Genomic DNA, 14478 nt, shown 5'->3' on the forward strand with positions numbered 1-14478 from the left:
TTTGTCCGACCAAAAAGTAAATACACCTATGAGAGTCCCCTAATGATAAGCTTTCTTTTGATATAACATATGTGTAGGTACGCTCTATAACTTTTGATTGTATAGCCGGACAGACAGAGAGACCGAGAGACAGAGAGACATACCGCTTTATATATATACTAGCTGGGGGGAGCCCGGCTTTGCCATGGCTGTTTTGGGCCAGGCGGTTTAAATCGAGTGCGAAGCTTTGGGGCCTCTCTGTGTCCCTCTGTGAATCTGCTGCCAGGCAACATTTTAAATCGAGTCCCAGGCTTTTGGGCCCTGTCTGTGTCCCTGTCTCAATCTGCTGCCGGGCAACATTTCTACCTTTTAATACCTTGAAAGATGAAAGTGAAAGTACTTATAAAACGTTTTTGGTAAATCTTATGTTATTTTTAAAAGAGATACTAACTTTTTCAAAGCTGGATAGAGTAGTTTGAGCTGGAAGCTGAAGTAATGGCAGTGAAACAATGGCTGCCAGATCTCTGAGATGAAAATGATTAGTCCCGCCCACACACACACACACCGATTGGCCAACCATCAGGGGACCGTACTGTAGGATTGGTCAATCGTGACGGCACAGGATTGGTGGAACCTTGACGTCAGTCAATCAATGCTAAGTAGCAGATAATGAGTTTAATTTTGAAGGTTTTTTGCATAAGGTGCGAACAATTTTCATCCGAACGAAAAGTAAATATGCTTACGAGCGTCCCGGAAGCGTAAGCTTTCTTCGGAGGTAACGCGCGCGTAGGTACGCTCTATAACTTTCGAGCGCCTAGCCGGACAGACGCACACGTGAGGACAGACAGAAGGATAGACAGATAGACAGACAGAACGATCCGTTTATATATATAGATAGACTAGCTGGAGTGCCCGGCGGTGTCGAGGCTTTTTCGAGGGCATGTTGTTGTTGGAAGAGAGAGAGAGAGCGACTGGGGGGGAAGAGAGAGAGCGACTGGGGGGGAAGAGAGAGAGCGACTGGGGGGGAGGAGAGAGAGCGACTGGGGGGGAGGAGAGAGAGCGACTGGGGGGGAAGAGAGAGAGCGACGGGGGGAAGAGAGAGAGCGACGGGGGAAGAGAGAGAGCGACTGGGGGGGAAGAGAGAGCGACTGGGGGGGGAAGAGAGAGAGCGACTGGGGGGGAAGAGAGAGAGCGACTGGGGTGGAAGAGAGAGAACGACTGGGGGGGAAGAGAGAGAGCGACTGGGGGGAAGAGAGAGAGCAACTGGGGGGGAAGAGAGAGAGCGACTGGGGGGGAAGAGAGAGAGCGACTGGGGGGGGAAGAGAGAGAGCGACTGGGGGGGAAGAGAGAGCGCGACTGGGGGGGGAAGAGAGATAGCGACTGGGGGGAAGAGAGAGAGCGACTGGGGGGAAGAGAGAGAGCGACTGGGGGGAAGAGAGAGCGACTGGGGGGGGAAGAGAGAGAGCGACTGGGGGGGAAGAGAGAGAGCGACTGGGGGGGGAGAGAGAGAGCGACTGGGGGGGAAAGTGACAGAGCGACTGGGGGGGAAGAGAGAGAGCGACTGGGGGGGGAAGAGAGAGAGCGACTGGGGGGAAGAGAGAGAGCGACTGGGGGGGGAAGAGAGAGAGCGACTGGGGGGGGAAGAGAGAGAGCGACTGGGGGGGGAAGAGAGAGAGCGACTGGGGGGAAGAGAGAGAGCGACTGGGGGGGAGAGAGAGAGCGACTGGGGGGGAAAGTGAGAGAGCGACTGGGGGGGAAGAGAGAGAGCGACTGGGGGGGAAGAGAGAGAGCGACTGGGGGGAAGAGAGAGAGCGACTGGGGGGGAAGAGAGAGAGCGACTGGGGGGGAAGAGAGAGAGCGACTGGGGGGGGAAGAGAGAGAGCGACTGGGGGGGAAGAGAGAGAGCGACTGGGGGGGGAAGAGAGAGAGCGACTGGGGGGGAAGAGAGAGAGCGACTTGGGGGGAAGAGAGAGAGCGACTGGGGGGGAAGAGAGAGAGCGACTGGGGGGGTAGAGAGAAAGCGACTGGGGGGGGAAGAGAGAGAGAGCGACTGGGGGGGAAGAGAGAGAGCGACTGGGGGGGGAAGAGAGAGAGCGACTGGGGGGGAAGAGAGAGAGCGACTGGGGGGGGAAGAGAGAGAGCGACTGGGGAGAAAGAGAGAGAGCGACTGGGGGGGAAGAGAGAGAGCGACTGGGGGGGAAGAGAGAGAGCGACTGGGGGGGGAAGAGAGAGAGCGACTGGGGGGAAGAGAGAGAGCGACTGGGGGGGAAGAGAGAGAGTGGCTGGGGGGGAAGAGGGAGAGCGACTGGGGGGGAGAGAGAGAGCGATTGGGGGGGAAGAGAGGGAGCGACTGGGGGGGAAGAGAGAGAGCGACTGGGGGGAAGAGAGAGAGCGACTGGGGGGAAGAGAGAGAGCGACTGGGGGGGAAGAGAGAGAGCGACTGGGGGGGGAAGAGAGAGAGCAACGGGGGGGAAGAGAGAGAGCGACTGGGGGGGAAGAGAGAGAGCGACTGGGGGGAAGAGAGAGAGCGACTGGGGGGGAAGAGAGAGAGCAACTGGGGGGGAAGAGAGAGAGCGACTGGGGGGAAGAGAGCGCGCGACGGGGGTGTAAGATTCACGAAATTTTCATTAAATAATCACGTAGGAAAATAGGGTTAATAAAACAGCTTTATTGACCAAAAGAAGCTTATACAGAGAAACCTTTGATAAAAGGGCACACAAAATGGCCGCCAGACCTCGTGACCAGCTTCTGGGATCATTTGAATTTCTGTTACTGCAAGCCAGACAGGTTTGTGGATTGAGGGCATTAAAAGCCCGCGAAAACCAGTTTCGGGAAGCCGAAACTCATGGAACTGAGCATACATATTGATTAGATTATAAGTACAGGACAGATTTGGGTGGCAGGATGAGACCCATCAAGAAATGGGCGGACAATTGAACGAACGCTTTAACCCATTACACTGTACAAAGAGAAGCCGTTTAACAGCCATCCAGGGCAACCTCCAGACCGATCAATATACAAACCAAGTTACGGTAACAAAGCAAAGACATTATCGGCCCAGGAAGGCCAGTTCAGCTATCACCAACTCCCGTTATGAAGACAAAACACCCCTGCAGAGAGTTCTGCCCGCCAAAATTATTACAAAGACAGGACTATGATTTGACGGGAGATAAGAATGTTCCAGAAAAGTATAACTGTGGATTGAGTAAAGTCCGAGGCCTAGAAATTGGGTTTTGGCGCAGCAACGGCTTTAGCGCCGGAAGTTAGTGCCGGAGCTAAGTCGCGCTGGTCGGGCCAAAAATTCAGCACTTCTGCGCCCAAACGGCTGCCGGCGCTGCTGAAAGCTGTTAGCGCCTGAAAACTGGCGCTATGCGCTGAATTTCGGCGCTATTCCGGCGCTGCGGCGCCCGCTGCGGTGCGGCAGGTTCGGGAAGTGCAGGCCTCCTCCTTCCCTTAAGGAGGACCTGCCTGCACCCGGCCGCGGCCCGCGATAATCGTATTAAAAATGAGCCCGGCACCTCGGACAAGTGCCGGGCTTGCTTCTGTTCCGGGGGGGGAGGGGGGAAGTCCGGGGAGGGAGCTGCGGCCAGGCGGCCGGCGGGAAAGCGGCCGGCCGCCGCGGGGCCTTTAATGCGCCGGCGCAAACTTGTGCAAGGCACCTCTGCCAGAACGTTGCTTGCAGCTGCCACGGGCGAGGCGGCCGCAAGTCAATTTCCCAGTTCGGGCGGGTTACCACGGCAACCGGGACGCTGCGCACACCGATGACGTCATCGGTGCCGGCGCAGCGCTACCGGTCTACCGCGGCGGAAGGGCCCCAGGCAATTTAGGCGCCGGCGCCAATTGCAGCGCTAGGCCCTCTAGCGCCGCAAAATCGGCGCTAAGGGCACTGAATTTCTAGGCCCATGGGTACTACTTCTTCTTGTACTTCGGTTCGGAACGTGTTCGGTTCGTGGTTCGGTATACGGTGTCCAGCGGGGTGTTCAGCCGTGTGTTCCGCCACTTTGGGAGGTTCGGCCAGGCAAGGCCCAGCCACGACGAGAAGACGACGAGAAGAATTCAGCTTGGAAGCCAGCTCGGCCAGGCAAGGCCCGGCCATGACGGGAAGACGACCAGGGTGGCCCGGGTACTTTTGTTGGGAGATCATCGACGACCCAGGCCGGAGAAGAAGACACTCAGGTCCCGGAGTGTGCATCCAGTTCTTAAAAATCACATCGGTAACGGATGCTCCAGTTCTTCAACATCACATCGGTAACGGATCCATCCGTGGCGAGCGCTCACCAAGGCTGTATCGGCTGCCTCCATCGCAGGAGAACCAAGAGGAAAACAAGCTGTGCCAGAAGCTTCCAAACACACGTGACGACGGAAAGCTGTGTCGAAAGGCTGCAAAGCCTTTTTCGCAATTCTTAAAGTGGTGAGCATGATCCCGAGTCCCTCAAATCGAAACTTAGTTAGGTTTAGGGGAGGGGGTTAAGAGTAATTGTAATGTGTTACCCCTTTCACGATGTGCCGTGTGTTCCCCATTTCTATAGAGTTAATTTTATAGATGTGTGCATGCTTGTAGTTGCTTTAATCTGTGCATATGACATGTATTTTATAATGTTGCAAACTGTTCAATAAAGGCATCCTTTTCGTGCTATTCGACCTGGTCTATTGAGTTTTTCTCTGCACTACAGCTCCCTGCACCTAAGTCCAAGGTCTAGAACCGTAGGGGTGAGTGGGTCGAACCACTCACGGGTAATTATTGCAAGAAGCCTGGCAGGAGACCAGAGCAAGCAAGAGAAACCCCCTACAGAGATGGCGACCGCGGCAGGACCTTGGCAGCAGGAATGTAGGGCTAGATTTTCAGTTGCTTGCGCCAGCAGTTAGCGCCTTAAGAGAAGTGATTTCCGGGCGCTATGCGTGTAGCGCCCAGGCGCAGCGCAGTTTGCGTCCCGCCCCAAATTAAGTTGCCCGTTAGCGCCGGCGCAAAGTTTAGCGCCCGCCCGGATGCGCGCGCAGAAAATGACGTCACATCCTCGTGCAACGCCCTTTGGCCGCCCCGATTGCAAACTTCAGTCGGACCGCCCCATTGTGCGGCGGGCAGCCGGAGCGTTTGGAAAAAGGAACGCAACACAACCAGCGCGGGCCCCGGGGGGCGCTAATTAAAGGGAACGTCCTCTCCAGTATAAAGGCCATCCTTTTTTCAGAAAACAGTCTTGTGCAACGCATTTCTGGAGACACAACAAGGAGGATAGCTAACTGGTTTCAAGCAGCAAGAGCCAGGTATTTTTGGACTCAGGCAACAGCGCTGCAAGTGGCCATTTGGAAATTAGAGTGTTTGCCAGGATTTGATGGGGGTTGCATGGGGTGCCAACGCGGAGCTGCAGCTCCATGTCCGTAGGGCTCGCAGACGCATTGTGAGAGGGGCAGCCCTGGCTAGAGGCAGAGGGGGCTACAGGCGTCGGCCACGTAGGCCTTACCCAGTCAGGCTATACCGCCAGCAGCGCTCCTACCTAAACATGAGTGCCGCGCGATGTGTTAAAAGGCTCCGATTCCGAAAGGGGGTGATTGCAGAGATCTGCCACCTGCTTCGCCGAGATCTGCGGCCAAAGCTCAGGTGCAGGACGTCTCTGTCGGTGGAAGTGAAGGTGACAGTGGCATTGAACTTCTATGCCACCGGCTCCTTCCAATACGCTGCTGGGGACATAGCAAACATCTCCCAGTACGGCGCGCATCGCTGCATCCGCCAGGTGACCGAAGCACTGTTCAGAAGGAGAAGCCAATTCATCTCCTTCCCCATGGCCCTGGAGAGCCAGCATCAGCGCGCATTGGGATTTTCCAGACTCGGGGAATTCCCCTTGGTGCAGGGCGCCATTGACTGTACGCATGTGGCTTTGCGGGCCCCTCTGGAGCATGGCGAGCAGTATCGCAACAGGAAGGGCTACCATTCTCTGAATGTGCAGCTGGTCTGTGACCACAAGCAGCGCATCATGGCAGTCAATGCCAGCTTCCCAGGCAGCAGCCACGATGCCTTTATCCTGCGGCAGAGTACTGTGCATGACATGTTCCAGGCACAGCCTCCCCCAAGAGGATGGCTACTCGGGGACAAAGGCTATCCTTTGTGCACCTGGCTCATGACCCCGCTCTGCGCGCCCAGGACCGCTGCTGAAGAGGCCTACAACGAGAGCCATCAAACCACCCGCAACATCATCGAGCTAACTATTGGGGTCCTCAAGCAACGGTTCCGCTGCCTTGATCGCTCCGGAGGAGCTCTCCAGTATTCGCCAGACCGGGTCTCCCAATTTGTGGTGGTTTGCTGCATGCTACACAACCTGGCTATCCGCAGGACTCAGGCACTGCCACCTGACGTTGGACCAGCACCTCAGGAGGAGGAGCAGGAGGAGCATGAGGAGGAGGAGGAGGAGGAGGAGGAGGAGCAGGAGTACGTTCCCAGGAGGGAGCGACCAGGGCCAAGGGCCGCACGACGCCACCTTATTACACGGTACTTCTAAGCCCCCTGTCAGGGAATGGCCAGGGGCCATGAGGGAAGATGAATGCAGCCGCTCCGCAAGCCCTCAGCCGGCGAAGCCAACAAACACTAAGAAGAACAACCATGGAGACTGCATGAATAAAGATAATTTTTTATTAAACAAAAATGAAAAGCCCTTCCCACATGAATCCCCAAAAACAATAAATGGGCCCCACAAAAAGCCCAACAAACGACTCACTCCCACAAACTGGGGAGGAGCCACTCCACCTTTATTGAAACCGGGCCTCAACGTCGGCCTAACGCAAAAAAAAAGCCCTCCAAAAGCACAACCATGGGCAAAATAAAGATGGCCACCGCCATATTAAAGGAAAGCTGGCCACACCCTCTACTGAGTGGCCCGCGAGGGCGAGACCTTGGCCAGCATTTTGCCTCCCCTGCCCTGCCTGCTGCTCCTTCGCAAGCTCTGCCCAGTGGCTGCTGCGAGGCTGGGGGAAGGCGCCTGAGGCTCAGATGCCCTTCCGCCAGATGCCGCTGGGGGGCGGCCTACACGGCGTTTGGGCCTCGAGGGGCCGTCTCCTGAGTGGCGCACCTGAGCCTGGCCACCATCAGCTGCAGCCGCTTGCCCTTGACGCCCCAGAGGGGGAATGGCGGCGACGGATGGCGCAATGTGGGCCAGCTGGCGTCTGGGATGCGCTGGCTGGTGCTGTGGCGCGGTGGCACTCGGCCGGGCCCGCACTGCAGGATCCGCAGCAATCAGCCGACGGCCGGCTTGCTGGGATGGTCCAGCGCGGCGCCTGCCCTGGCGATGCCTGCCTGAGACAGCGCGTGTGGCAGCAGTGAGTGGCCCTGTGGTCCTGGTGTGCGCGCGCATCACATCCGCCAGGGTCTTGACGGCATCAGTTAGCATGCGGCCAGTCGCGGCAGTTGCTGCCCCGAACTCGCGCACACTGGTCGCCAGCGACTCGATGGCCTCAGGCATGCGCCCCACCACGCTCATGAGCTCCGTGTGGCGCCGGTCCGAGTCGTCGGCCATCTGATCGAGCTTCCGCACCTCCTCCGAAGTGAAGGTGTCCGGACTGGAGTCGCGACTCTCCCGCTGGGGAGGAGGGGGCCGAACTAGGGGACCCTTGCCGCGTTGGTGACGGCGAGTGTGCCGAGCAGCAGCACTCCCCTCTGATCCTTCCCCCCTTTGGGGGGAAGGCCGCGGGCCACGCGCACGGCTGCTGGGTGGCTGGACGCCACTGGTCCCAGAAGCTGCATTGCCCTGCGACAGTTCCTCCAGGCACTCGTCCAGTGAGGAGGTGTCAAGCATTTCCTCCTCTCCTGCGGGACGTGACTGTTCCCCCGAAGGTCCGGCTTGCTCCTCCTCCTCCTCCTGGTTGGAGGTGCTGTCACTGGCAGCCTCAGGGTCCTGGTCGTCACCAGCTGAAAGCAGGAATGCACAAGAGTAGCTTCAGAGTGAGGAGACGGCGTCAGCGAGGGAGTTAGGACTGGTGGGATTCAGCGCATTGGTGGGACAGTGGCAAAGGAGGTAGCTCGGATGGGCCAGTGCGACGCGAGAGGGCCAAAAGGCGAGGTCCTTACCATTGCCGGGCAGTGGAGGGTCGGATACACCGCACGCTGTGGGGACAATCACACGGGCTCCCATGAGCACACACACGCGCTCCTCCAGCCGAGTGAGCTTCTGCAGCTTGGCGCGGCCACCCCTGGCACGGGCCTGGTGATTAAATGCTACTTTAGCCTGCAAGAGAAAGGACGGGCTGTAAGTGCGCAGTGAAGCCCTGATGTAGTGTGCACTGCCTCCCATGGTGGAATAGCTTGGACAGAGTGAAGCCCTGATGTAGTGTGCACTGCCTCCCATGGTGGAATAGCTTGGACAGAGTGAAGCCCTGATGTAGTGTGCACTACCTCCCATGGTGGAATAGCTTGGACAGTGTGAAGCCCTGATGTACTGTCCACTGCCTCCCATGGTGGAATAGCTTGGCCAAAGTGTAGAGTGCCGAATGGCCATTTGATGCTCATGACTGTCCCAATGCTGCTGGCTGAGGGCTGGCCAAAAGGACTTTCAGGTCCCTTTGCCCATCATGTCAGGTGTACATGCAAGAATGAGGAGGAGACTGGAAAGGCTACTCACCCTCACAATCCTGGTCAGATCGTTGTATTTCTTACGGCATTGTTTGTGGGTCCTGGGGGCCTCGCCGGTGAACGTCACCCTCTGGGCGATCTGCTTCCAGGCTTTGGTGTAGTCGTGGTGGGTTGGATTCCTCCCACTCTCTGGAAACAAGATCTTGCGCCTCACCTCCAGAGCTGTGACCATTATGTCCAGATCACCCTCTGAGAAGCGCAGGGCACGCTGACGGGCCTTCTCTGGCGTTGCCATGACTCCCTGGGGCTGAGCAGTAGTGTTGAGGCCTCTTTGCAAGGCTGCAGTGTGCAGGGCGTGGCAGCAGACCAATTCGTCCCTTCCCCCTTTAAGAGCTGGTCGGCACCACGGGGTCTGCTGTCAGTGCAAAAATGACCGCACCCGTGCTGCGCCCCGCCTGGGCGCTATCCCTCTGGACCGCCGGCTTAGCGCCTAAAGAGAGTAGTGGAACGCCTCTTTTAGCGCTCCACCAACCTCTTAGGGCGAAGCCACTGAATTCCCGGCAACGGGGCGCTACTTTGGGGCGGGCGCTAACTTCGGGCGGGCGCTAAAGCTAGCGCCCCAAAACTGCCTATACTGAAAATCTAGCCCGTAGTGTTTTAGATCAAGGTCTGAATAAACGAAATGTGATGGATGAGAGAATAGCGGATTATGTTTTTGGGAAGGTAAACCTTACAAAACAGTGGATATCCAACCTATTAAGAGATAGGCGCCCGCTAGACGCAGCCATCAAGTGGACAGAAAGCAAAGAGCACAAAAGATCTGTAGATAAAGCGGTCTGGCTGATGTGCTACAAGAAGCAAGTCCAGCTTTTGGACCAAGTCGTTGTAGCACAGACGGCCCAGATCAAAGGGTTACTAGCAGAAGTAGAGGAAAAGGTTGCGGGAGGAAAGAGACTGATTGCATCGCTCAACGCGCTGAATCAGGAACGCCACTCCATAACCAATCGCCATGAGGCCAAGATAGATTACTTGGAGTGTCAGGTCACTGAGGCCAAGTCCAGTGAAGGAAGAATAAGAGACAGGTGTGTCCGCCTAGCTCAGCAGGTAAAGGCACAGGAGGAGAGTATTCTGGGAGCTAGAGCAGCGTACAAGATGGCCATCGAGGATAGGTCTGAGAACGCCGACCATAGCGCTTGCCAAAGGGAGCTAGAGGACCTGAGAACGGCCCTAGCGAAGGCAAACGGCTTGGTGTGTCTCATAAACCCACCAGCGAGCCATCTACAGTTAGCCAGGGAATCCAAAAGACCGATTCCGCGAGAGGCAGTTGGGGTACCAACCACCGAGCCCTCGGCACCTCCCAGCTATGATGAGTCTTGGGTTGCGGGGGAGGAAACAGTGGAGTTAGACGAAGAGATTCCTGAGGTAGAGCAACCCCAGGTAGTAGGGTCGAAGCTGGCACCGATATGTCCCGCTCGACACCGGAGGATCGGTCCGGACGAAGAGAATGGCGATGACGGACCCCTCATGAATCAGATCGTAATGCCCCACAGCGCACAACAGCTAAGGGCAATGATAAGCCACATCCCAAAACTCTCCGAGTCAGGAGATCTCTCCGTCCATTTTAGGGACGTGGAGCAGACCGCAGCAGTTAATGACTGCGACGGGAGAGAGCAGTCCAGAATGCTGCTGTTCTCCCTGGACAGCTCGATCCTCCAGTGTCTCTCTGACGAGAGCAAGAGAGGGCACAGGGAGTATGAGGATTTACGGGACGAGGTCCTGGAGGTTATGGGGGAAGATGACGGAAGTCCGTTCCTCCGATTGGGTAGGACGGTACAGCTAGAGGGAGAGCTGCCACGGGTTTTCGCCGGAAGGTTGTGGCCAGTGTATCGGCGCAGCTGCCCGGGTGGGCCGGCCCGGGACGGGCTGGACGCTGGTCAAAGGGCTCATTGGCTCCGGTGCCTGGTCACCAATTGCTTGCCACAGGTGAGGGAGCAGGCCAAAACATGGTTTGACCCCAATAACCCCCGCTCCACGGAGGAGATAGTACTTGATCAGCTCACGATAGGTTACAGGAACAGCAGGAGTAGGGAAGTGCCTCCCCCAAACGGAAAGGCGCATGAGGTGAGGCCTGTAGCTCCTGTTAAAAGAGAGTGGCATCAGGAGGGGAATCGCCCTCCCCAAGCCAAGAGTAGTTGTTACGGGTGTGGGAAGGAAGGTCACTGGCGCCGGGACTGTAAAAATCCCTGGAAGGATTTAAAGGGAAAAGCTCTCTCAGCCCCAGCCCAACCTGTGTCCGTCTACCTGTGTCCGCTCCGATATGACGCGTGGAGAAGACCCCTTGTGGAGATGGAGGTAGAGAAGGAAAAAGGTAGTTACCTGTTGGATACGGGGGCATCATGTACCGTGATCCACACAGCTAAACCTTTTGCCTCACCTCTGTCTACCCAGGCTCCATTCTCATTAGCGGGTTTCACAGGCAAAGAACAGGCTGGCGCGTTCTCCATCCCGCTCTCCATTCATTTGGGAGCACTCCACACCACATGGACGTGTATCCTGATGAAGTGGAATGAGGGGGGTGGTAAAGGCATCCTCGGGTCTGATTTCTTGGTGGAACACAGGATCCTCGTGGACCTTAGAAATCACTGTCTCTGGGGAGCCGGGAATGGGTTAGGCAAGGTAGTCGTGATCCCAGGGAAGGGAGGAAAGGGGACCCTGTGCACCATGAAGCCGTCAGGAGGTTACGACCTCGAGCTTATGGTCGCGGACGTCCCAACGGACTTTCAAGCGTTTGTGTCGGACAATCTGACCGCATTTGCCACCCACAAGCACGACTGTGGGAGTGTCACCGGGTTTGAGGTCAGCGTAGACGGGGACCCCATGATCCGACCCCAAAAGCAGTATAACTTCCCCAAGGAAGCAGAACCCAACATGGAGACAGCAATATCTTCATTGGTGCAGCAGGGCGTGTTGAGGCCGATAGCCACTCACGTGAACTCCCCATTATGGCCGGTAAGGAAGCCGGACAATTCATGGAGGGCCACGGTGGACTACAGAGTCCTCAACAGTAACATCCCAGCCTGCGCGCCCACGGTAGCAGCAGTTGCCGACCTAATAGGGAGTATTCTCGACCTAATAGGGAGTATTCCAGCATCCGCGACCACGTTCACGGTGCTGGATATCTCGAACGGTTTTTGGTCCATTCCGTTGCGGCGGGAGGATCAGTACAAGTTTGCCTTTACTTTTAAAGGGCAACAGTACACTTGGAACTGCTTGCCACAGGGTTTCCACAACAGCCCCAGCATTTTCCATCAGTGCATGGCAGGAAGTTTAAAGGAATTTAGCCAGCCCAATCAGATAGTGCAGTATGTGGACGACTTGCTCCTGTTCACGGATTCAAGGGAGGAGCACGGCCCACTATTAGCCGAATTATTGGAGCTACTGGAAAGAAAGGGTTTTAAAGTAAACCCAAAGAAAGCACGGATTGGCCAGCAGGAGGTGAAATTCCTGGGTCTGACCATCCGCGCTGGGGAAAGAGCCATAGATAAGGCTAGGCGGGAATCGGTGCAAGATTTGCCGATTCCTAACACAGTAACGGGTGTGAGGTCCTTTTTGGGACTGACCGGGTACTGCAGAGACTTCATCGAGGACTATGCAGCCACAGCAGCCCCGCTACTCCGACTCTTACACAAGGGAGTCGAGTGGTCTTGGGATGAGAGTTGTCAGGCAGCATTCGAGAAGTTGAAAAGGGACCTGCAGACCGCGCCAGCCCTAGGGGCCATCGATGGGGGGGAGGAGTTTTTCCTGGAAGTAGCCACCAGTGGAGACAGCCTGAGCGCCGTGCTGCTCCAGGAGCGACACGGCAAGCTGAGGCCGGTGGTCTACTCCTCCAGGGTGCTTACGGATGTGGAGAGGTGTTTTTCCAATTGCAAACGGCATCTCCTGGCCACGCATTGGGCTGTGAACAGATCAGCGATCTTCACAGGAACCTCTCCCATCACTCTCCTCACCCATCACACACTCACAAAGATGCTTCTGGATGGAGGGATTAAGGATGGGACCGTAAGCAGCGCTTGGATTGCGCGCTGGACCCTCCTCCTTTCCCAGGTGGATCTCAAGATTAAAGGTCTTTGCGAGCCGAAGCTCGCGGCCAACATGGTATATCCCGGAACAGCCCATCGGTGTTCCGTCGAAGGGGTATGGGAGGTCAACATAGGTTTACGGGCCGGGATACACCCCACAGGCCGAGAGATCTACGTAGACGGTTCCAGCACGGTATCTGCTGGCGAACGACTCACATGGTGTGGAGTTTATGACCCCGCGGCAAACATTGCCCTGGCGATTAGGCTCCCCAGCACTATGAGCGCACAGCAGACTGAACTGTCCGCGGTGGTGTACGTGGTTACCCACCCCGAGATCTTCCCAACCCCATACACGATTTGCTCGGACAGCATGTTCACATGCAATTCGTGTACGGAATACCTGGCCATTTGGTCTCGTCGCGGATATACCTCCGCGGACGGACGACCTTTAACAGTTAAGCCCTTGCTGGAAAAGATCCTGGCAGCAGTGGGGGAGGAAGGGGAGGTGTTCATCCACAAGGTGAAGGCTCATTCCACCACAGAACCCCGCAGTCAGGGTAACCAGCAGGCGGATGCGCTAGCCAGGGCGGGTGCCCGCAACGGCATTTTCTGGGACCCCTATGGACCCGGACCCGTGGCAGCGATCCGAGGCAGGGAGGGGACTCCAGGGAACACAGGGGTGACACCGCCCCTAGACCTAAAGACTGTCCAAACCCTGGATCCCGCCCTGAAAACAGTCCTCAATGCTATTGCTGAGGGCAAGCAGGTAGAGGGTCCGTACAGTATGACAGCACTCTCCGTCAAGGAAGGCATGTTGTTCCGGGAGGAACAGTGGGTTGTGCCGCAGCAGCACCGGAGGGAATTCCTTCAACTGGCCCATGAGGGTCCAGGGGCAGGACACCCCGGGCCTGAGGTTACCTGGCAATGGGTAGAGCAGGCGGGATGGTGGCCGGGACTTCGAGACGATGTCCGCGAGTTCTGTGCAAGCTGTCTTGTGTGCGCTGCAAACAACGCAGACCCCCAGAAAAGGAAGGTGCCCATGGGGCACATCAGGAGGGTAGAGGGACCATGGCAGTCGATACAGATCGACTACATCGGGCCCCTGCCCACCGCCCAGGGAGGCTATAAGTACTGCCTTGTCCTGGTGGATGTGTTTACCAAGTGGGTAGAAGCCGTCCCGTGTAGAACAGCTACGGCGCTGGGTACTGCCAAGATCTTGGTCCGGGAAGTGTTCTCACGGTGGGGGCTCCCCCGGTTTGTTGAGTCCGACCGAGGGAGTCATTTCACCGGCCAAGTGATGCAGAACACCCTCATGCTCTTGGGCATTGAAGGGAAGTGGCACGTAGCGCACAATCCCCAGTCATCCGGGATTGTTGAACGCATGAACCGGACCCTCAAGGAAAAGCTGAGGAAAGAGGCAATGGGCTCGCCCCAGAAGTGGGCGGAGATCCTGCCTCTAGTCCTCATGGGGATCCAGGCCAGCCAGTCCAAAAGTACGGGGCACTCCCCGCACGAGTTAATGACTGGGAGGATCATGCGACTAGCCCCGGTGCTCACTGAGGGCCAGCTCCAAGAGGTGAATCGGGACAAGTTCGTCCAAACCCTTTTGGAGCGCCTGAAACAGGTTTATAAGCAAGCGGCTGGGAACATGGGGAGACAGCATCAGGGCAATCGACTGTTGCTGGAACCCTGTAAGAAGCAAGAGTGGGAAGTCGGAGACCAGGTCATGGTTAGGAACTATGCCCGAGTAGGGAGTCTAGAACCACTGTACATGGGGCCCTACAGCATTGTAGACAAGGCCAGCCCCATGGTGTACGCAGTGAAGGTGCCCCGACGTACTAAATGGTTTCACATTAACCAGTGTAA

The sequence above is a fragment of the Somniosus microcephalus genome, chromosome 5, assembly GCF_052327205.1.
Source record: "Somniosus microcephalus isolate GS21.2 chromosome 5, FLI_Smic_1.0, whole genome shotgun sequence".
Taxonomy (NCBI): Eukaryota; Metazoa; Chordata; class Chondrichthyes; order Squaliformes; family Somniosidae; genus Somniosus; species Somniosus microcephalus.